Here is a 25,232-nt window from a genome sequence, read left to right on the forward strand (position 1 = left end):
ATGATTTAATGCCCAATATGTGTCATTACCATATAGTAAAACTGATATTCAGGTTAAATGATTTACTGTGCACCAGATGGGACAACAAAAGAGATAGAGAAATTAAGCAAGGAAGAGGGGACTGAAATGAATTTGGGAACCAATGCTATATATCGTCCTAATGACCTGAGCTATGCTATCACCTACTGCCCTGACATTCTGCAATCTCAGGCCTAGTGTCCATACAACAACCATACCTTTACTTTGCATGCCTTTAAAACACCTTAATCAGTATTCTCTTATCTACCTCCACTTAACAATGAAACAACCCTTTGAAATGGTGTGCATCAAAGCATGAAGGTACCGGATTTGTCTACATTGGGAAAATGGAACAGCAAAGTTCAGCCATATATTTGCACTATGATCCCTACTGCAATTGTATTTTCATTCTGTATACACATTCATTGTTAACTAATAAATTAAATGACAAACAAAAGGATTCATTTATGTCAGACACGGTAGTATAACTCACAACAAATGCCAGTAAAAAAGCAAAGGAAAACTGCAGTAGGTTAAAACAGAATAAATGTGAATTGTCATTGTCCATAGCTAAAACAGAGTCAGGTGAAAGCACGACATTTAAAGAGTTGGTTATTCTTTGAGCAGAGGTGGGGAACTCATTTAGCTACAGAGTCATGAATTTCAGCTTTCAGCCTTGGAAGAGTGTGTGTGGGGGTTGGAGGGGGCTTGATCAGTCAGCAGTCCATCACTTCTTCCTCTCAAGCCCTCTGTTCAATTTCTGATGATGCATGCGCGTTAGCATGTGTACTTTCATGTTTTCTATAAGTATTTGTATTTTACCAGTGTTCCAGTGAGTAAGAGAGTGTGTGTCCAGTCCATCACTGTGGTGTTGTATCTCCATTGATCTCTATGCCGTGCTGTTGTAGCTGAGCTCGAAGCAGTGCATTGTCATTCTTCAGCTCCTCAATCTATAACATGACCGAACGTCACAATTAAACAATGTTAACAACCAAATGCCAAGACTACCAAATGTGAGAAAATACTTTCAATGTAGGCCTTTTATAAGACCTTCATACATACAGTGCCTTGTAAAAGTATTCATCCCCCTTGTCGTTTTTCCTATTTTGCTGCATTACAACCTGTAATTTAAATTGATTTTTATTTGGACTTCATGTAATGGACATACACAAAATAGTTCAAATTGGTGAAGTGAAATGAAAAAAATTACTTGTTTCAAAAAATTATAAAAAATAAATAACGGAAAAGTGGTGCGTGCATATGTATTCACCCCCTTTGCTATGAAGCCCCTAAATAAGATCTGGTGCAACCAATTACCTTCAGAAGTCACATAATTAGTTAAATAAAGTCCACCTGTGTGCAATCTAAGTGTCATATGATCTGTCACATGATCTCAGTATATATACACATCTGTTCTGAAAGGCCCCAGAGTCTGCAACACCACTAAGCAAGGGGCACCACCAAGCAAGTGGCACCATGAAGACTAAGGAGCTCTCAAAACAGGTCAGGGACAAAGTTGTGGAGAAGTACAGATCAGGGTTGGGTTATAAAACAAATATCAGAAACTTTGAACATCCCACGGAGCACCATTCAATCCATTATTAAAAAATTGAAAGAATATGGCACCACAACAAACCTGCCAAGAGAGGGCCACCCACCAAAACTCACGGCATCTCACAGCGGAGATTGGAGTATCTGTCCATAGGACCACTTTAAACCGTACACTCCACAGAGCTGAGCTTTACGGAAGAGTGGCCAGAAAAAAGCCATTGCTTAAAGAAAAAAATAAGCAAACTCATTTGGTGTTCGCCAAAAGCCATGTGGGAGACTCCCCAAACATATGGAAGACGGTACTCTGGTCAGATGAGACTAAAATTGAGCTTTTTGGCCATCAAGGAAAACGCTATGTCTGGCACAAACCCAACACCTCTCATCACCCCGAGAACACCATCCCCACAGTGAAGCATGGTGGTGGCAGCATCATGCTGTGGGGATGTTTTTCCATCGGCAGGGACTGGGAAACTGGTCAGAATTGAAGGAATGATGGATGGCGCTAAATACAGGGGAATTATTGAGGGAAATCTGTTTCAGTCTTCCAGAGATTTGAGACTGGTACGGAGGTTCACCTTCCAGCAGGACAATGACCCTAAGCATACTGCTAAAGCAACACTCGAGTGGTTTAAGGGGAAACATTTAAATGTCTTGGAATGGCCTAGTCAAAGCCCAGACCTCAATCCAACTGAGAATCTGTGGTATGACCTAAAGATTGCTGTACACCAGTGGAACCCATCCAACTTGAAGGAGCTGGAGCAGTTTTGCCTTGAAGAATGGGCAAAAATCCCAGTGGCTAGATGTGCCAAGCATATAGAGACATACCCCAAGAGACTTGCAGCTGTAATTGCTGCAAAAGGTGGCTCTACAAAGTATTGACTTTGGGGGGATGAACTGTTATGCACGCTCAAGTTCTGTTTTTTTGTCTTATTTCTTGTTTGTTTCACAATAAAAAATATTTTGCATCTTCAAAGTGGTAGGCATGTTGTGTAAATCAAATGACACAAAACCCCCAAAAAATCAATTTTAATTCCAGGTTGTAAGGCAACAAAATAGGAAAAATGCCAAGGGGAGTGAATACTTTCGCAAGCCACTGTAGGCATAAAATAATTACAAAACAAATGCAAACAGGCTGAAACAGGGAGGGACTAAAATAAACTTGTCCAATAAGCAATTATCTTATTCGTTGCAAAATGTTTTACGTTGTAAAATGTTTTGCTACGGTGTGCACCATTGAATACACCCCTGGCGTGTTGTTGACACAGACAGCAGAGTGGAAGGTGCGAGTTACACATATAATTGTGTACCTGTTGTTTGAGTAGCTCGTTGTCCGCCTGAACTCTCAACACCTCTTTGAAGCTGTCCTGCAATCGTTGGTTATTCTGTCTCAGCTCCCGGATGTAGTCACACGCTTTCGACAGGATCCCTCCTTTACTCTGGAGAGAAGAGGTTGCACATTAATTATATTATAAGAAATCGTGATTTCGAACAATTTGCAATTGCGGGTCAGTTTCTCGGACATAGATTAAGCCTAGTTCTGGACTAAAAACCTATTTCAGTGGAGAGTTTCCATTGAGCATGCTTTCTAGTTCAGGACTAGGCTTAATCTGTGTCCAGGAAACCGGCCAATACCATCTGTAAGTGTCTTAAATTATAAAGTGGATTCAAATGGGACTTAATCTCTATAGACAAATTGACCACACTCACTGCTCCAGTCTTAGTACTGTCTATGTTGCAGTCTGGGATGATCTTTGAGAGAGTGACGATCCAGTTGTTGATCTTGTCTCTTCTCCGCCTTTCCACTGCAAATACAATAATCCCATAGCTTAGTTGTCAAAGCTACAGCATGAGCCATACTCCTGTGGTGGCAGAATTTGGGGTGAGCTGTTGTAACTTCTCAAGGGGTATGTTCTGTGTTGGACTGTGACGTTATGCCTTTCATAGACTCCTGGTATGTCTGCACCCTAACACAATGCCATTGTGTTCCGGAACTGTTGATTGTTTTAAAATAACTGTTGTGTAAACAATATGATTGTATTATCACCTCCCACTATATAAGGGACATGTAACCATTTCTTCCTTGAGTTCTTCCCTGTGAAATCAGAAGTAAATCTCCCCTGCAGCTGCTTGTATTAAAGATCTTTCTATTATATCATGAAATATAATCTTTGCATCGAATTTTCCACAACATTTGGTGCCATGACCCGGATGAGAGCAACCTGACTTTTTTGATCCGTTTCGCTCAGCTTGGCCTCAGACATCCCTCTGGCCACAACTTAAAAAGGTAAGAGACCTTACTTAAAAATCTGTGAGGGACTGTCTGTTTTCCAGCCAAGCCTTAATGGTGAAAGATCTCTTGTACTCTATAATAATGAATCTGTCCGGTTAACATTGATCAATGGAAGCACAGGGGTGTCTCTAATAGTAGGAATTGGATTTCCTACAATCACATGAAAATACTGTTGGATCAGTATAAAATAAAGTGTTTTAGGGAGCGTTTGACAGTGATGAGGGGTGGTCGTTTGACCGCGGACCCGTTACGGACGCAGGCAATAAGGCAGTGATCGCTGAGATCCTGGTTGAAGACAGCGGAGGTGTATTTAGAGGGTAAGTTTGTCAGGATGATATCTATGAGGGTGCCCATGTTTACGGATTTAGGGTTGTACCTGGTAGGTTCCTTGATAATTTGTGTGAGATTGAGGGCATCTAATTTGGATTGTAGGATGGCTGGGGTGTTAAGCATATCCCAGTTTAGGTCACCAAGCAGTATGAACTCTGAGGATAGATAGGGGGCAAGCAATTCACATATGGTGTCCAGGGCACAGCTGGGGGCTGAGGGGGGTCTGTAGCAAGCGGCAACAGTGAGAGACTGTCACGAGTGTCAGTGTAATGCGGTGGATCGAAGTCAGGCGCAGGACACAGAACTCTAAGAAACATACTTTACCGAAAATAAGTAAAAACAACAATACAGAACACCTCCACACAGGGAGGAACTAACCCGCTCACCAACGACACACGAAACGAAAAACAAACACGCACAAAACACATTGGGAGCCACTGGGTTAAATAAGGAAGGAGTTATCACATAATGGGCAACAGGTGTGTAACAATAGACAACAGGTGCAACATAGAAACATAGAACATAGATCGGCAGCAGCTAGTATTCCGGTGACGACAAACGCCGAAGCCTGCCCGAGCAAGGAGGAGGGGCAGCGAGCAAGGAGGAGGGGCAGCCTCGGCAGAATCCGTGACAGAGACTTATTTCTGGAAAGGTGGATTTTTAGAAGTAGGAGCTCAAACTGTTTGGGCACAGACCTGGATAGTATGATAGAGCTCTGCAGGCTATCTCTACAGTAGATTGCAACTCCACCTCCTTTGGCAGTTCTATCTAGACGGAAAATGTTGTAGTTGGGGATGGAAATTTCTGAATTTTTGGTGGCCTTCCTAAGCCAGGATTCAGACACTGCTAGAACATCAGGGTTGGCGGAGTGTACTAATGCAGTGAATTACTCAAACTTAGGAAGGAGGCTTCTGATGTTAACATGCAAAAGGCCAAGGCTTTTACGGTTACAGAAGTCAACAAATGATAGCACCTGGGGAGTAGGAGTGATACTGGGGGCTGCAGGGCCTGGGTTAACCTCTACATCACCAGAGGAACAGAGGAGGACTAGAATAAGGATACGGCTAACAGAGAATAAAGGGGGCAGATTTCCGGGCGTTGTAGAATAGATTCAGGGCATTATGTACAGACAAGGATATGGAAGGATACAGTGGGGGGAAAAAGTATTTAGTCAGCCACCAATTGTGCAAGTTCTCCCACTTAAAAAGATGAGAGAGGCCTGTAATTTTCATCATAGGTACACGTCAACTATGACAGACAAATTGAGGAAAAAAAATCCAGAAAATCACATTGTAGGATTTTTTATGAATTTATTTGCAAATTATGGTGGAAAATAAGTATTTGGTCACCTACAAACAAGCAAGATTTCTGGCTCTCACAGACCTGTAACTTCTTCTTTAAGAGGCTCCTCTGTCCTCCACTCGTTACCTGTATTAATGGCACCTGTTTGAACTTGTTATCAGTATAAAAGACACCTGTCCACAACCTCAAACAGTCACACTCCAAACTCCACTATGGCCAAGACCAAAGAGCTGTCAAAGGACACCAGAAACAAAATTGTAGACCTGCACCAGGCTGGGAAGACTGAATCTGTAATAGGTAAGCAGCTTGGTTTGAAAAAATCAACTGTGGGAGCAATTATTAGGAAATGGAAGACATACAAGACCACTGATAATCTCCCTCGATCTGGGGCTCCATGCAAGATCTCACCCCGTGGGGTCAAAATGATCACAAGAACGGTGAGCAAAAATCCCAGAACCACATGGGGGGACCTAGTGAATGACCTGCAGAGAGCTGGGACCAAAGTAACAAAGCCTACCATCAGTAACACACTACGCCGCCAGGGACTCAAATCCTGCAGTGCAAGACGTGTCCCCCTGCTTCAGCCAGTACATGTCCAGGCCCGTCTGAAGTTTGCTAGAGTGCATTTGGATGATCCAGAAGAGGATTGGGAGAATGTCAGATGAAACCAAAATAGAACTTTTTGGTAAAAACTCAACTCGTCATGTTTGGAGGACAAAGAATGCTGAGTTGCATCCAAAGAACACCATACCTACTGTGAAGCATGGGGGTGGAAACATCATGCTTTGGGGCTGTTTTTCTGCAAAGGGACCAGGACGACTGATCCGTGTAAAGGAAAGAATTAATGGGGCCATGTATCGTGAGATATTGAGTGAAAACCTCCTTCCATCAGCAAGGGCATTGAAGATGAAACGTGGCTGGGTCTTTCAGCATGACAATGATCCCAAACACACCGCCCGGGCAACGAAGGATTGGCTTCGTAAGAAGCATTTCAAGGTCCTGGAGTGGCCTAGCCAGTCTCCAGATCTCAATCCCATAGAAAATCTTTGGAGGGAGTTGAAAGTCCGTGTTGCCCAGCGACAGCCCCAAAACATCACTACTCTAGAGGAGATCTGCATGGAGGAATGGGCCAAAATACCAGCAACAGTGTGTGAAAACCTTGTGAAGACTTACAGAAAACATTTGACCTGTGTCATTGCCAACAAAGGGTATATAACAAAGTATTGAGAAACTTTTGTTATTGACCAAATACTTATTTTCCACCATATAATTTGCAAATAAATTCATTAAAAATCCTACAATGTGATTTTCTGGATTTTTTTTCCTCATTTTGTCTGTCATAGTTGACGTGTACCTATGATGAAAATTACAGGCCTCTCTCATCTTTTTAAGTGGGAGAACTTGCACAATTGGTGGCTGACTAAATACTTTTTTCCCCACTGTATGAGTACAGTGGAGGTAAACCTAAGCGTTGGGTAACAATGAAAGAGATAGCATCACTGGAGGCACCGATTGAGCCGGTCTCCGTGTGTATGGGGGATGGAACAAAGGAGCTATTTGAGGCAGTTTGAGAGGGACTTTGGGCTCTACAGTGAAATTGTATAATAATAACTACAGTGGGGAAAAAAAGTATTTAGTCAGCCACCAATTGTGCAAGTTCTCCCACTTAAAAAGATGAGAGAGGCCTGTAATTTTCATCATAGGTACACGTCAACTATGACAGACAAATTGAGAATATTTTTTTCCAGAAAATCACATTGTAGGATTTTTAATGAATTTATTTGCAAATTATGGTGGAAAATAAGTATTTGGTCACCTACAAACAAGCAAGATTTCTGGCTCTCACAGACCTGTAACTTCTTCTTTAAGAGGCTCCTCTGTCCTCCACTCGTTACCTGTATTATTGGCACCTGTTTGAACTTGTTATCAGTATAAAAGACACCTGTCCACAACTTCAAACAGTCACACTCCAAACTCCACTATGGCCAAGACCAAAGAGCTGTCAAAGGACACCAGAAACAAAATTGTAGACCTGCACCAGGCTGGGAAGACTGAATCTGCAATAGGTAAGCAGCTTGGTTTGAAGAAATCAACTGTGGGAGCAATTATTAGGAAATGGAAGACATACAAGACCACTGATAATCTCCCTCGATCTGGGGCTCCACGCAAGATCTCACCCCGTGGGGTCAAAATGATCACAAGAATAGTGAGCAAAAATCCCAGAACCACACGGGGGGACCTAGTGAATGACCTGCAGAGAGCTGGGACCAAAGTAACAAAGCCTACCATCAGTAACACACTACGCCGCCAGGGACTCAAATCCTGCAGTGACAGACGTGTCCCCCTGCTTAAGCCAGTACATGTCCAGGCCCGTCTGAAGTTTGCTGGAGTGCATTTGGATGATCCAGAAGAGGATTGGGAGAATGTCATATGGTCAGATGAAACCAAAATAGAACTTTTTGGTCAAAACTCAACTCGTCGTGTTTGGAGGACAAAGAATGCTGAGTTGCATCCAAAGAACACCATACCTACTGTGAAGCATGGGGGTGGAAACATCATGCTTTGGGGCTGTTTTTCTGCAAAGGGACCAGGACGACTGATCCGTGTAAAGGAAAGAATGAATGGGGCCATGTATAGTGAGATTTTGAGTGAAAACCTCCTTCCATCAGCAAGGGCATTGAAGATGAAACGTGGCTGGGTCTTTCAGCATGACAATGATCCCAAACACACCGACCGGGCAACGAAGGAGTGGCTTCGTAAGAAGCATTTCAAGGTCCTGGAGTGGCCTAGCCAGTCTCCAGATCTCAACCCCATTGAAAATCTTTGGAGGGAGTTGAAAGTCCGTGTTGCCCAGCGACAGCCCCAAAACATCACTGCTCTAGAGGAGATCTGCATGGAGGAATGGGCCAAAATACCAGCAACAGTGTGTGAAAACCTTGTGAAGACTTACAGAAAACGTTTGACCTGTGTCATTGCCAACAAAGGGTATATAACAAAGTATTGAGAAACTTTTGTTATTGAACAAATACTTATTTTCCACCATAATTTGCAAATAAATTCATTAAAAATCCTACAATGTGATTTTCTGGATAGTTTTTTCTCATTTTGTCTGTCATAGTTGACGTGTACCTATGGTGAAAATTACAGGCCTCTCTCATCTTTTTAAGTGGGAGAACTTGCACAATTGGTGGCTGACTAAATACTTTTTTTCCCCACTGTAACTAGAACAGCAATAGGCAAGGCATATTGACATGGGAGAGAGGCATAAAGCAATCACAGGTGTTATTCGAGAGAGCTAAGACAACAACTGGTAATGGCGATGAAAGTTTGGGCTGAGGCAGGGTACCGTGTAAAGGAACAGTCCAGCAGGTAACAGCTGTGCAGCTGAGTGATCATAAGGTCCAGTGAACAGCAATGTGAGTCAGAGCAGTTCGAATTGGTGCTACAGCACAGGCGATCAGGAAGTACGGCTGTTGAATTGCGTGTGCTAGCGGGCTGGGGCTAGCAGATGGATCTTCGTGGTCGTCGCAACGGGAAGCCTGTTGAAACCACAGACGATTACGCCGGCAGACCAGTCGTGATGGATCGGCGGGGCTCCGTGTCGTCACTAGGAGGTCCCGTCCGGTTGACAGAGAGGTAGATAGCCGGGAGATGGTCCTGACTCGATGCTAGCTCAAGGCTGATTAGCCAACCACAACATCCATTCGGTTGCAGCTAGCTAGTTGCGATGATCCGGTGTTAAAGGTCCAGTGATTCAGTGATTCCAGCAGAAAATCCTATATGTTCTGGGTTGATAACGCGCTGGGCAGGCTGGTCGATAATAGTCCAGGCTAGAGCTGGCTGGTAGGTAGTGCAGGCTACGGACAATGGTGAAAAAAACCTGCTAACGGTGGCTAATAACAAGTAGCTAGTTAGCTGGCTACTCCCGTCCGGTAGACAGAGAGGTAGATAGCCGGGATATGGGCCTGGCTCGAGGCTAGCTCAAGGCTAACTGGTGCTTGCTTTGGGGGCAGTGGTGATTAGCCAACAGCAACATCCATTCGGTTGTGGCTAGCTGGTTGCGATCCGGTGTTAAGGTCCAGTGATTCAGTTATTCCGGAAGAAAATCAGATGTTCTGGGTGAAAACCGCTAACGGTGGCTAATAGCAAGTAGCTAGTTAGCTGGCTAGCTAGTTTCAACTGGAGATTCTAGATAATAGGTAAGTAAATAATAGAATCCGTTCCACATTGAGTGAGAAGGATGAAAAGTGTGATAGGGGATTATATACAACAAAAGACAAAAAAAAGAAAAAACTGGCTATTTACACAGACACACAACAGAGTACACGACCGCACTGCTACGCCATCTTGGATCCACATGATAATGGTTAGGACATCTACTTTGTGTATAACAAGTAATTTTTCCAACAATTGTTTACAGACAGATAATTTCACTTATAATTCACTGTATCACAATTCCAGTGGGTCAGAAGATTACATACACTAAATTGACTGTGCCTTTAAACAGCTTGGAAAATCCAGAAAATGATGTCATGGCTTTATTTATTTTATTTATTATGTCATGGATTTATTTCAGCTTTTATTTATTTCATCTCAAACGCCATGCTCTATCAACTGAGCTACATCCCTGCCGGCCATTCCCTCCCCTACCCTGGACGACGCTGGGCCAATTGTGCGCCGCCCCATGGGTCTCCCGGTCGCGGCCGGCTACGACAGAGCCTGGATTTGAACCAGGATCTCTAGTGGCACAGCTAGCACTGCAATGCAGTACCTTAGACCACTGCGCCACTCGGGAGGTTATAACAGCTTCCAATGAAAAATAGAATTGCCACGTTAATCAGAGCCTTCGTCAAGAATTAAAAGGAATACCACCCCGGTAATACATTTAGAAACAAAACCCATGCCCTGTTCAATAGGACCAATGAATGTTGAACATGATTTTATTTATTCACCCACTCAAGTGTTTAACTTTCTAGGTAGACTTCTTAACTAAACTAAAGGCTACAATCTATTGTACTCCTGATGGAGTTTCCGTTGATATCCCCAACAATGAAGTCTAAACCAATTCGTGAACCACTCCCGAGACGAAGTGGAAAACTGTCTCTGTCTATTCTGTCTCAGGTGCCAGAAACCTTATGGACAGAGCAGTCCATTGGCAGTGGACTGTTAGGCAATGCTAGCCCAATTATAATAAATGTTGATCCCAGAAAGAAACACTAGTCGAGAGCTACCATAAAAGGTTTCTCTCCCGTTCTGAATTGGCCGATGTATTTTATAATTTCGGCGCATTATATATTAATCTCAAAATAATAGACATTTAATGAGTGTGAAGCAGAAAGTGAATATCCAAAGGAAATTGGTAATAAATATATAGAGTAACATTGTTAGGGTAGACTAAAATGCAAACAATGCCTTCCAATAAAGAGAAAGTAAAAGGGGACAATGGCATCCCGGTGAACAGAAGTTATCATGTTTGTTTTGTTTGTTATTAAACCTTACAATAGGGGTAAAAGCAGAACATTGTTTGAGAGTGATCCGTGTGTATTAGCAGTAGTGATTGAGAGGGTTTTCCTATTGGGAAGAGTAGAAGGGTCCTAGTTGAAGGAAACAGATATGGAGACTAGTGAAACTAACAAAGACAGTGATAAAGAGAGTCAAATTGAAAGATTCATGGTCTCATGGTTTAAACTTGATGTCCAATTTAATGAGTGTTGACAGTATGTGCATGATATGTTATTAGTTATTTGCACTCTAATAATGCCATATCTTAATAATTTGAAGGAGCTAAGGTTTCAATACAAGCTCACATGACAAACATAGGGATTGAGCCTCGGGTCAACACCATTTACACAAGATACTCAGCAACATGCAACAATTTTGAAAGATTTAGCTGAGTTACAGTTCACATAAGGAAATCAGTCAATTGAAATAAATTCATTAGGCCCTAATCTATGGATTTCACATGACTGGGAACACAGATATGCATATTTTGTTCACACATACCTTTAAAAAAAGGAGGGGCATGGATCAGAAAACCAGTCAGTATCTGGTGTGACCACCATTTCCCTCATGCATCGTGCACATCTCCTTCGCATAGAGTTGATCAGGCTGTTGATTGTGGCCTGTAAAATGTTGTCCCACTCCTCTTCAATGGCTGTGCAAAGTTGCTGGATATTGGCCAGAACTGGAACACGCCGTTGTACACGTCAATCCAGAGCATGCCAAATATGCTCAATGGGTGACATGTCTGGTGAGTATGCAGGCCATGGAAGAATTGGGGCATTTTCAGCTTCCAGGAATTGTGTACAGATCCTTGTGACATGGGGCTGTGCATTATAATGCTGAATCATGAGGTGATGGCGGCAGATGAATGGCACAACAATTGTCCTCAGGATCTTGTCAAGTTATCTCTGTGCATTAAAATTGCAATCGATAAAATGCAATTGTGTTTGTTGTCCGTAGCTTATGCCTGCCCATAACATAACCGCACCGCCACCATGGGGCACTCTGTTCACAACGTTGACATCAGTAAACCGCGTATACACACAATGCCATACACAGGGTCTGCCATCTGCCCAGTACAATTGAAACAGGGATTCATCCGTGAAGAGCACACTTCTCTAGCTTGCCAGTGGCCATCGAAGGTGAGCATTTGCCCAATGAAGTCTGTTACGACGCCAAACTGCAGTCAGGTCAAGACCCTGGTGAGGATGACGAGCACACAGATAAACTTCCCTGAGACGGTTTCTGATGGTTTGTGCAGAAATTCTTCAATTGTGCAAACCCACAGTTTCATCAGCTGTCCGGGTGGCTGGTCTCAGACAATCCTGCAGGTGAAGAAGCCGGATGTGGAGGTCCTGGGCTGGCGTGGTTACACATGGTCTGCTGTTGTGAGGCCGTTTGGATGTACTGTCTCTAAAACGACGTTGGAGGCGGCTTATGGTAGAGAAATTAACACTCAATTCTCTGGCAACAGCTCTGGTGGACATTCCTGCAGTCAGCATGCCAATTGCACGCTCCCTCAAATCTTGAGACATCTGTGGCATTGTGTTGTGACAAAGCTGCACATTTTAGAGTGGCATTTTATTGTCCCCAGCACAAGGTGCACCTGTGTAATGATCATGCTGTTTAATCAGCTTCTTGATTAGCCACACAGGGATGTAAACACATTTGTGCACAACATTTTCGAGAAATCGGCTTTTTGTGCGTATGGAAAATTTCTAGGACCTTTTATTTCAGCTCATGAAACATGGGACCAGCACTTTACATTTTGCGTTTATATTTTTGTTCAGTGTAAAAAAAAAGATTACACGAAAAACATTTAGTAAGGCTCCTCCTTTTTCTCTCTATGCCCATGGTAAGTCTGAACTTTTACTTTCAAGTTTCCATTTGCCAGATAAATACTTTCTTTAATCAGTTTACCTTCATTGTGTTGTGCTTTCCTTCTCTCATCCCGAGGTGCCCGTGGACCATCCATCTTCCTGTGAAGAGAGACAAAGACAAATAAATGATTCCATTTTATGTCACCGTTACCCACTGTAAAACCCACACTCATAAAAACAAACAAATTGACAGTGTATTCAAATACATTGTTCAAATGTAATATTTTAGCAGACGCTCTTATCCAGAGCGACTTGCAGTAGTATATATTTTCGTACTTTTTTGAACTGGCCCCCGTGGGAATCGAACCCACAACTCTGGTGTTGCAAGCGCCATGCTCTAGCAACTGAGCCACATGGGACCTGCATGAATCCATCATTCTATCAACAAACTATCTATTGATAAGCAACTGCTTGCTAGGGTTAAAGTAAGGCTTAAGTTTAGGGTTAGGATAAGGGTTAGGGCTAGGGTTAGTAGATTTGTTAGCTGAAATGTTACTGATAGTCTGTAGAGTATCTACAGATGGACTATCCAAATAAAGTATTACCGAGACGTTTCCTCGCCCCATTGAAGAGGACTCCTTCGGTCAACCTATAACCCAAAGCTATATATACACACACTATACATCAAGTTCACCTGAAAGGTACACTAAGACATATGATTCATCACGACTAGTGGATTCACCACACATCTGTCAAGGATGGGAGGAGAGGGGGTCAGTTTTAGAGGATGCGAACGAAAGTAGTCCTCACCAGTTTGAACTGCCATGCTGTAGTATCTCGTTTTCACCGAGGTCTCTGGGGATGGCAGGTAAGTGGGACAGTTTTTGTTTTTGCACGTTTTGATTTATTTTGAATCACAAACCAATCATGCCAAAATAGGCAGGTAAATACTAAGAGGTGATAATTTCCTGAAGGTTTAGCTAGGGAAAGTCTATGCCAATGTGGAGTTGGGAGAAGTGAGACAAACTACATAGATGGGGGAGCATTGTGGTGTGATGAATGTGTATGGAACACTAAACTGTGTGGCAGGTGAAGCCGTACTCACGTGGTGTAGGTGTGTGCGCGAGGGGCAATGGTCCGTGGCGTGCCAGCTTGCAACACATCAGGTGGGCTCATCATCACATAGAACTGACCTGGTGTCAGAGAGAGGTGGTACAAATCAGGGATTTATAGGATTCCCAAGAAAGACTATTGTGACTTAACGTCTCTTGCCCTATTGAGATAAAGGCAATAGTCAAAATTCAATTCAGTCAAATATATGTAACCCCCTGGTTACTTTTAGTTTCTTTTTTTTTTATGGACTGGTCATCTGTCACTTGGACCACACGGTCCTCTGTAGCTCAGCTGGTAGAGCACGGCGCTTGTAACGCCAAGGTAGTGGGTTCGATCCCCGGGACCACCCATGCACAAAAATGTATGCACGCATGACTGTAAGTCGCTTTGGATAAAAGCGTCTGCTAAATGGCATATTATTATTATATTATTACTCTGTTGCATGTGGGACATATTTTGGAGATGGACCATTGCAAGGCAACAGTTAGACATGCGAGAGAGTGAAGGGAGGACAACCCTGCAAACTCTGTGAGCTAGCAAGACGGCTATTTCATTGTTTTAGCTATTGTTTTAAAAAGTTGTTGTAACGCGATCTGAGTAAACCAAAGTGATTAACTGTTAGCTAGTCCCGCATCCCAGACCACAGGGAGGACAGCGTTGGATTTGTTTTTGGTTCAACTGTCATTGGATGATCTCTGCTTTTTCTCTCCGCTCGGAGGCTCGACCGACAGATGCTGTGAGAGACTGAGCTCTGGGTGATATGAGTAACATTAGCCACTGGTTGTGGTAAAACAAGAGATGAACTATAGCTATATAATTAACTACATTGGGACCAGTCCCGATTAATTGAGGAGGACTGTGTTTTTATCCGTTTCAGATGAGGGACTTTATCTACCGTGTTTGAATGGGACAGACTGTTGTTGCACTCGCATGCTTCTCATCAGTCGCGATCTGGATTTAGGGTTGTGAGTACCAGGTCCTTACTAATTAAGTGTACATAGATGTGATTGAAATTATGTTGATAATTGTTGGTTTATAATCTGATTCAAGCTTGAGTTTTGGATTGAAACGGAATTGATACGTCTTGACTTTAATAATAATGAACATCTTGTTTGTTGTGATCATTCTTTATCATAGTTCAAGGGGATATCTATTTGTGCCTATGTTCACTGCAAATACATATCTTTAGGGGTACATTACTTATTAGGTGGAGGCACTGCACTACCTTATTTATGGTTATGCCCATACATGTTTACACACAATAACCTTCACATGCTGACTACTTACAGACCACATACTGCAACACCTAGATACTAGGTTAAAACTGATTGGAACTCAGAAGAGAGGGTTACAAATTAATTTGTAAAAATAAATATATATATACAGTATATCTTTGTTCAATACCATAACATAATGCTATGTATGAGCTGCACTAGTGAATGGTTACACTATATGTGGGTTTCATACTAGGATTGGTGGCTACTCACCTCCGGCCTGTGTGAGTGTTGGGTCAGCCTGCACCGACACTGCTGTGGATGCCCCATCACTGACTGTGGCAGCAGGGAAATAGGCAAAACGCGTCTCCCCTCCCACCGTCTCCCCCGCTGGACTACCCCCATTACTGAAGGGGTTCTGAATGACAGCCGAGAGAGTGAGAGGCAAATTAGACAGCAATACTTCCCTAAGATGATAGGGTATGCCATGTGTAATAGCATGCCCACTAATGCACACACAAACAAACTCATACATACACACACCTGTGCCACTGCTTGCTGTGCTCCAGTAAATGCAGCAGTGGAGACCACACTGACTGCCCCAGTCCCGTCGCCTGCTGCCTCTAGCTGGTCATCTGTCACTTGGACCACACGATAGGTCACCTGGAGTGAAGAACGTCAAGGGGAGAGGTCAGGACAGGAGTATGCCAAACATTTCAGATAGAATCAGAATGACCTTTATTCGCCAAGTACATTTACCAGGAATTTGACCTGGAGAAATGGTGTTGACAACAATAAAACAGAATATACAGTATACATATTATAGACAAAATAATTTACACATAATCTACAGATTCTTCTTGTTATTTTGTTCATCCAGACAAGGGGGATTTTGTGGTACTGTGGTAGTAAGAACTGTGTGTGTTCAAAATTGCCTGGGTCATTGATTGAGCTCACCTGTCCTCCACTGTTCTCTGTGCGGAACTGGTATTGAACATTATGATCCGCAAAAGCTGCGGCCTGCTGTACACTCTCTATGGTAACTGCAGTCTGCTCCTCCGTCCCCACACCCTCTGAGAAAAACACACCAGCATGTTAGAACCCACACTTACGCTCTCTCTCATACACACACACTTGTAAATTCCATAATTACCTGTTTGAACAGAGGAAATTTAACACACCCCGATACCTACCTTCCAGTTGGAGAACCTCCTCTGTTTCCTGTTTCTCGTGACTGATGGAGAGAGAAGGGAGTTTTCTGTTATAACACTCATATTCAATTGAACAGCTATGTGCTATAGGCTAATTAATAATAATAGTCCAGCAATAAGAACCAAATATACCAAGATCGTTCCACTTTATGACACAAGTATCAAACTTGGTACACTAATACTAAATACCTTAAGGAACATTTTAAAGATTGGAGGCAGTCTGGGAAGCATGTCAGTCAACCAAGGCGGCCATTTTAATAAAATGGCTGCCAATCGGATTTCCTGTTAAAAGAAAATAGGGTAAAATCATTCCAAACAATGTTGTCAATATGACCCCCACTAAATCGACCCAACAGATAATATAGACAACAATTCTGATCATAAAATAATTGTAAGACCTTCATGGGGGTCATATTGAGGTCATTTTGACCATAGTCCAGTGGCTATGGGAAAACATTGTGGACTTTGTGATCCAGCCACCAAATTTCACACACAGCTAGGGCATGTCTAAAGAAGTATTTTTGGCTAGAGCATCACAGATTTTGTCCATTACCCCCCTGGCGGGCGATGGCCACCAACCACCTGGACATAATACATTCCTATGGGATTTTACATAAAAAGTGACGTGTACAGGGCAGGTTTGCTGTCATTTTTCTTAACATTTACACAAAACAGAATATCATATTACAGTGCCTTCAGAAAGTATTCATACCCCTTGACTTATTACACATTTTGTTGTGTTACAGCCTGAATTCAAAATGGATTAAATATAATTTTTTTCTCTCACCCATCTACGCACAATACCTCATAATGAGAAATGTTTGCAAATGTATTAATAATGAAATACAGCAATATCTCATTTACATAATTATTCACACCCCTGAGTCAATACTTTATAAAAGCTCCTTTGGGAGCTGGGAGTCTTTCTGGGTGAGTCTCTAAGAGCTTTCCGTACCTGGATTGTGCAACATTCGCCCATTATTCTTTTCAAAATTCTTTAAGATGTGTCAAATTGGTTATTTATCATTGCTAGACAACCATTTTCAGGTCTTGCCATAGATTTTCAAGTATATTTAAGTCAAAACTGTAACTCGGCCACTCAGGAACATTCACTGTCTCCTTGGTAAGCAACTCCAGTGTAAATATGGTCTTGTGTTTTAGGTTATTGTCCTGCTGAAAGATGAATTAATTTCCCAGTGTCTGGTGGAAAGCAGACACCCAGGTTTTCCTCTAGGATTTTGCCTGTGCTTAGCTCCATTCTGTTTCTTTTTTTATCCTGAAAAACTCCCCAGTCCTTAACGATTCCAAGCATACCCACAACATGATGCCGCCACCATTATGCTTGAAAGTATTGAGTGGTACTCAGTAATGTGTTGGATTGGATTTGACACAAACATAACAGGACAGAATGTGAATTGCTTTGCCACAGTTTTTGCAGTATTACTTTAGTGCCTTGTTGCAAACATGATGCATGTTTTGGAATATTTATTTTATTCTGTACAGGCTTCCTTATTTTCACTGTCAATTAGGTTAGTATTGTGGAGTAACTACAATGTTACTGATCCATCCTCAGTTTTCTCCTATCACAACCATTCAACTTTGTAACTGTTTTAAAGTCGCCATTGGCCTCATGGTGAAATCCCTGAGTGATTTCCTTCCTCTCCAGCAACTGAGTTAGGAAGGACTCCTGTATCTTTGTTGTGACTGGGTGTATTGATACACCATCCAAAGTTTAATTAATAACTTCACCATGCACAAAAGGTATATTCAATATCTGCTTAATAGGTGACCTTCTTTGCGAGACATTGGAAACCTCCCTGGTCTTTGTGGTTGAATCTGTGTTTGAAATTCACTGCTTGACTGAGGGACCTTACAGATAATTGTATGTGTGGGGTACAGCGATGAGGTAGCCAACTACAAGAAACGTCTGACCTCTGTGATTGCCAACAAGGGTTTTGCCACCAAGTACTAAGTCATTGTCACACCCTGGCTCTGGGACTCATTATGTTGAGCCAGGGTGTGTTCATTTCTATGTGTGTATTTCTATGTTGGTGTTCATTCTAGTTTGTTGTATTCTATGTTTGCCTGAGTGACTCCCAATCAGAGGCAACGAGTGTCAGCTGTTGGCTGGTTGTCTCTGATTGGGAGCCATATTTAAACTGTATGTTTTCCCTTTGTGGTTGTGGGTTTTTGTTCCGTGTTCGGTCATTGATACCGTGGACGTCACGAGTCGTTTCTTGTTTTGTTTCGTGCTTTAACTAATTAAAGTCATGTTTGTTCATCACGCTGCGCCTTGGTCTACTCCTTACCCTGACGATCGTGACAGTCATGTTTTGCAGAGGGGTCAAATACTTATTTCCCTCATTAAAATGCAATCAATTCATAACATCTTTGACATGCGTTTTTCTGAATTTTTTTGTTGTTATTCTGTCTCTCACTGTTCAAATAAACCTACCATTAAAATGATAGACTGATCATGTCTTTGTCAGTGGGCAAACGTACAAAATCAGCAGGGGATCAAATACTTTTTTCCCCTCACTGTATATATATATATCATTGCGATCAATAGACTTCAACGAACACCCATATGACTTTTAAAGTGTTTACATGTAAACTATTGGAACTAGCCATGAAAACACTGACAAAAAACTAAGTTGGCATACATTTTCACCACTTTTCTACAAAAACATTTAAGGATACATATATGGCATCTTTGGGCTATTTTATTGTGTTTTCAGACCCTCCTCAAACATATTAAGCCATCATTGGGCTGTATGTACCAATTATTTATAGAGATATGGCCATGTGAATCGTGTCCAATACGGCCCCACACAGCTGGTTGGCGCCTGTACAAAAGCCCTCAGAGTGGAGCAGCATACTACTGAGATGAACTTGATCAACCAAGTTGATTTCACCTGTTGACTCTCTCTCAATGCCACACACTTGTCATCATTATAAGGACTGCCCTGATAACCCCCACAAAAAACATTAAGATGTCATGTAATTTCCTTAATTTTCTTATTTGAGATACAGTGCATTTGGAAAGTATTCAGACCCCTTGACTTTGTCAGGTTGGATGGGGAGCGTCGCTGCACAGCTATTTTCAGGTCTCTCGAGAGATGTTTGATCGGGTTGAAGTCTGGGCTCTGGCTGGGCCACTCAAGGACATTCAGAGACTTGTCCTGAAGCCACTCCTACGTTGTCTTGGCTGTGTGCTTAGGGTCGTTGTCCTGTTGGAAGGTGAACCTTCGCCCCAGTCTGAGGTCCTGAGCATTCTGGAGCAGGTTTTCATCAAGGATCTCTCTGTGTGCCTTTCCAAATCATGTCCAATCAATTTAATTTACCACAGGTGGTCTCCAATCAAGTTGTAGAAACATCTCAAGGATGATCAATGGAAACAGGATGCACCCGAGCTCAATTTCGATTATCATAGCAAAGGGTCTGAATACTTATGTAAATAAGGTATTTCAGTTTTTTATTTTTAATAAATTTGCAAACATTTCTAAAAACCTGTTTTCTCTTTGTCATTATGGGGTCTTGTGTGTAAATTGATGAGGGGAAAAAACAATTTCATAAACTTTAGTATAAGGCTGTAACGTAACAGAATGTGGAAAAAGTCAAGGCATGTTGCCCTTGGTTTAATAGATTCATCCTTATCACCTTTACCTTATGTTATGCAACCTGCTTATCATGTCTCTCCTTTGTTGTAGAACAACATACAAATCCAACTTTACCATGTCCAACCACAAGTCCTTAATTCATATGTGAACCTTGGCACTGTCTCTGCCATCTGCTTGCTCTCTGACCGGAGCAGAGTATTCCTGGTGAAATCTATCCAACCAGTTACCTATCTTGGGTTTCTTAGCCTACTTTTCCGCGGCCATATTGGAAATGACCACCAGGGGGGGGGTAATGAACAAAATCTGTGATGGCACTATAGCCCAAAATACTTATTTAGACATGCCCTAGCTGTGTGTGAAATTTGGTGGCTCTATCAAAGTCCAAAATGTTTTCCTATAGCTGCTGGACTATGGTCAAAATGACCTTGATGTGACCCCCATGAAGGTCTTAAGAGTACTTTATGATGAGAAATATTGTCTATATTATCTGTGGGGTTTATTTAGTGGGTAGATAACATTACAAATACATTTTTATATTGTTTGGAATTACTTTACCCTATTTTTCTTCTAACAGGACATCTGGATTGACTGACAGGCTTCCCATACCGCTTCCAATCTTTAAAATGTTCCTTAATGTATCTAGTATTAGTGTATCAAGTCTGATACTTTTATCATAAAATGGAACAATTATTTCACCTATCCGCTGGACTATAAGTGACTGTGTACTAGTGGTGCACGGGTCAGTCATTTGTTCACCCACCCGCAATTGCTAATAACCCATCCGCAACCACCAGACTATATGTGAAAAAGTGAAAATTTGAGGCCCGCGCCCGACCCTAACCCGTTAATATAGATAAACGCTGTAGGCTACAGTCAGAGACGGCAGAACGATTTTTTGACAGGGGGTGCATGATTTTGTTTTGACTGATTTAGATATGTTCCTAAATATAATTTCAACCATTTTATTAGGCTATTTGTTTAGTCAACTTGTCTATAATTAGATACATACAGCTTCTCTTCTGTCATTATACAGTACCAGTCAAAAGTTTGGACACACCTACTCATTCAATGGTTTTTCATTTTGGTTACTATTTTTTACATTGTAGAATAATAGTGAAGACATCAAAACTATGAAATAACACATATTCGATCATGTAATAACCAAAAAAGTGTTAAACAAATCAAAATAGATTTTATATTTCAGATTCTTCAAACAGCCACCCTTTGCCTTGATGACAGCATTGCACACTCTTGGCATTCTCTCAACCAGCTTCACCTGGAATGCTTTCCAACAGTCTTGAAGGAGTTCCCACATATGCTGAGCACTTGTTGGCTGCTTTTCCTTCACTCTGCCGTCCGACTCATCCCAAATCATCTCAATTGGGTAGAGGTCGGGGGATTGTGGAGGCCAGGTCATCTGATGCAACACTTCATCACTCTCCTTCTTGGTAAAATAGCCCTTACACAGCCTGGAGGTGTGTTGGGTCATTGTCCTGTATCGCTGCAGAATGCTGTGGTAGCCATGCTGGTTAAGTGTGCCTTGAATTCTAAATAAATCACAGACAGTGTCACCACTAAGGCACCCCTAAAGCACCCCCGCACCATAACACCTCCTCCTCCATGCTTTACGGTGGGAACTACACATGCAGAGATCATCTGTTCACCCACACCGCGTCTCACAAAGACACGGCGGTTTGAACCATAAATCTCCAATTTGGACAATTTGCAGCAATTTGACCATGAAGGCCTGATTCACCCTGTCCCCTCTGAACAGTTGATGTTGAGATGTGTCTGTGACTTGAACTCAGTGAAGCCGTAATGAGAGAAATAATGTAGCCTAAGCTACTGAAAACAGGAGCGTTAGATTTTTATTAAAGAGATGGTGTCCAGACAGGATACTTTAGGAAACTTTCTGAATGGACATATAGGCCTATAGAGAATCAGCAAACTCACACACCCCAGTAAAAGCACCCGTCAATCAAAGACACCAGCGTATGTCAGACACAAGAGCAAATATTTGTCCTTTCCTTAAAACTTTTAAAAAACCTAGGCATTCCTTAGGCTTTCCAAAAGTAGGCCAGAAGAGAATGAATTGAAAAGGAAAGTATGAAGGGGACAGCTATGCTATAGTATGAAGATGAAATTGACAATCATTAAAATAAACAAATACACGCAACAGCCTATTTATCAAGGGGGAGAGTGTTGGAAATCATTTTGAAATACTGCAAGGAACTATTCTAATTTGAATGGATATATATATATATAGATATATATATATATATATATATATATATATATATATATATAATATATATATATATATATATATATTCTACGGACTTCGTTGACTTACTGTGTGAGGTAAAAAAAATAAAAAATGACTGAGAATCCCAACTGGGCACTTTCCTACATTTTACATTTACGAGAAGCAGGCCAGATACTTATATACGTGCTCAGGCGCTTGTGCGCCGTCAACACCAACAGGATAGAGAAACCAAACACATGCTCATTGCTCACATGGAGCGTGTAAATGATGGTATGAAATAAACCAAAACTTGTTTCTCACAAGAGTAGCAGGTTGTGAACTCTTGTAATTACTGTAATAAATACATGCATTAACAGAAATGTATGTAACCAAATGACAGGGATTAACGGTAAATTGCCTGTTTTACAAACGGTAGGCTACCACATGGGCATTCATAAAAGTGCGACACTTTATAGCCTAGGCTACTATTTTTTTTGTCTCACCTAGGGTGGTATATCGGCCAGTCTATCAATTAAGAAAATATTCCGTATCAAATCATACCATGCCAGGTTGGAGAAGATTGGCGCATTTGACACATTAGTGCATTATAGGCCTCTGAGCCAGAACAACCTTGTTGTAATAATTAATAAATAGTCAGACACATTCAACATTTTTTTTTAAGGCAGATTTATTTACTAGCAAGCAATGAAAACGTGCATTGAATAAAATAAAGTCCACACGTTAATTATTTTTAGCCTATAGTGCTCTACACCCTGCGCATCTAGGGATGAGCTGCTCAAGCATCAAAGGAAAGTTGGAAAGAGGAGACGTAGAACGTTTAATAGACAGACTAAGTTAGCAAAACAATTGCTTATAGTCATTAGTAAACACTCCCGCTATTAGGTCATGTTTATCTACATGAAAATAAAGTTAATTTAAAAAATCCTCAAATGCATGTAGGCCTATTTAAACTGTTTTTATGGTTATTTTATTTTCATGACGGTCTTCATCCATAACCGTCAGTTACACGGTTATTCAATTACCGCCACAGCCCTAATGAAAATGCAATAACTCCCCCCCCCCCCCCAAAAAAAAAAAAACGGGAAAGATTTTCTGTGAAAATGTTTTGTCCACTCCTGTTCCAGAGTCAAAATGTAGCCTACATTTTGTGTATAATTTTACTGCAAGAAATGCTTAATTCTGCAGGAGTTAATAGTATGGCTATGTGAGAGGTTATAGACCTACAGTCAGTGTCCAGATTTCAGTTTCCATTTAACCCATCTGAACAGAAGGCTACAGTTCCCTTGACGTGCCATAGGCCTGTTTGAAATCCCGTCTTGTGACTGTCGAATTTGTATAGCACCTCACAATCATCACACATAACATTGCCAGCAATGCTATCATCCTCTTTTACCACTTCACAAAATATTTCACAAACATTACTTTTCTGGCCCTCCCTTCTCTTTATTTTCAACTCTCCATTTCGCAGCTTTTCTAATATTTAATTCAACTCCGACATTGTGCTTTTTGCCTCCATAAAATCAGCATTCACTTTTTCTGCCCGTTCCCAATTGGCGTGCGTACAGTTAGGCCCTAAAGTTTAGGCTTACGCACCAATGCCAGATAGCCTTACATAATTAAAGAAAAACCTCAATGATATAGATATAAATTGCATAATAATTATACGTTTATGGATTTTTTGTATGTATTGTTTTCTCTTTATTCAACCCGCCTGCCCTTCATCCACACATTATTTAGCCTAATGACCCTAAAACCGCCTGCCCCGCGGATATAAACACGGGACTGCAGGTTAGGAGTCAACCCGCGCATCACTACTGTGTACTTCTTACTGTACACTGATATCAGTAGCAAGAGTGCCCCCTGTCGTTGTGTTAGCGGAAGAAAATGTGACATTCGAAAAGTGGACTAGTCACCATACTAGACTGCTAAAGCTGAATTAGTCAAATTGATGCATATTGGCTGATGTTAGCCATCAAAACGAAAATACGTTGTTTTTTTTGTAATCAGAATACAACTTGCATGCATCAGCAGGTCAACACTATACTTTCAACTTTCCCTCCACTTCGAAAACGTTGACAAATTGGTAACGCCCCCTTAATCCTAACAGAGGCTAAAACATTATTATGGCTGCGATCTCTGTCTAAGGCACAACTCAATACCGTGATGTTCATTAAAGCCTTCAAGGATTGTTTTTATTATTTTTATTATTATGCGCCTTGGGTGTGAGAAAAAGCGCTTTACAAATTATGTAAATTATTATTATTAAACCCATAGTGGGATACTGCAAAACTATATAATGGTATCATTGAACCAAATGCATTATTCAAGCGCGCGCAAAATGTAGCCAGTTTCATGTCACGTTAACCAATTATATTATCATTGCTGCTCATCATTATGGGTTGCAAACAAACAAATCACAGGAGTGTAATTTATTGTGTACAATGTTTTACTAACGTAACACTGAGAAGTATAGAAGTTGTGTATATAAGTCGTGCATTATTATGAATCTTATTTTGATGCATTTCTCAACAACAAAAAAGCGACATCATACACTTTCTAATCACATCACTGACATTAAAACGGTTGTAATAATTTGACAGTTACAGCTACATAGTTGACCTACAAGACTGTCTGTCGCTGGTCTCGCTTGACTGAGTCGAGTTAATAAACAATAGCAATAATAACTGGATGCAAAGCACGACATATTAGACAAACACTTGAAAATATATTGGTCTTATACATTGGATTTACAAAACAAAATATATTACAGAAAATAAAACATTTGTTCATATTGCTAGCGCTAATGTGTTGCAAAGGAAGATGGTGCCTAGGCCTGTGAAGCTATTGCGAGCGGTGAGCATAGGATGCGTTTTCTTACCCTGTAGAGCTGTCCAAACTCTGTTCAAGCATATCCATGAAGGTTACAGTTTAAAATGTGATATTCAGCGACACTGAAATACGGAGTTGGAAGTACTGATCACGGGGACAAACAAGG

At 41.5% G+C, this 25,232-nt stretch overlaps 1 pseudogene across 1 annotated transcript; it reads right to left on the minus strand.

Annotated features, from left to right (window-relative positions):
• On the minus strand, positions 1-25,232 carry LOC311132973 (upstream stimulatory factor 2-like; annotated as a pseudogene). Its single transcript, XR_014615361.1, has 10 exons — positions 25,116-25,232; positions 16,334-16,374; positions 16,098-16,213; positions 15,414-15,803; positions 13,919-14,006; positions 13,624-13,668; positions 12,914-12,972; positions 3,277-3,371; positions 2,877-3,005; positions 1-968 (listed from the first exon to the last, which is right to left on the minus strand). The product of XR_014615361.1 is annotated as an upstream stimulatory factor 2-like (transcript).

The sequence above is a fragment of the Coregonus lavaretus genome (genome assembly GCF_964263955.1).
Source record: "Coregonus lavaretus genome assembly, chromosome: 7".
Lineage (NCBI taxonomy): Eukaryota > Metazoa > Chordata > Actinopteri > Salmoniformes > Salmonidae > Coregonus > Coregonus lavaretus.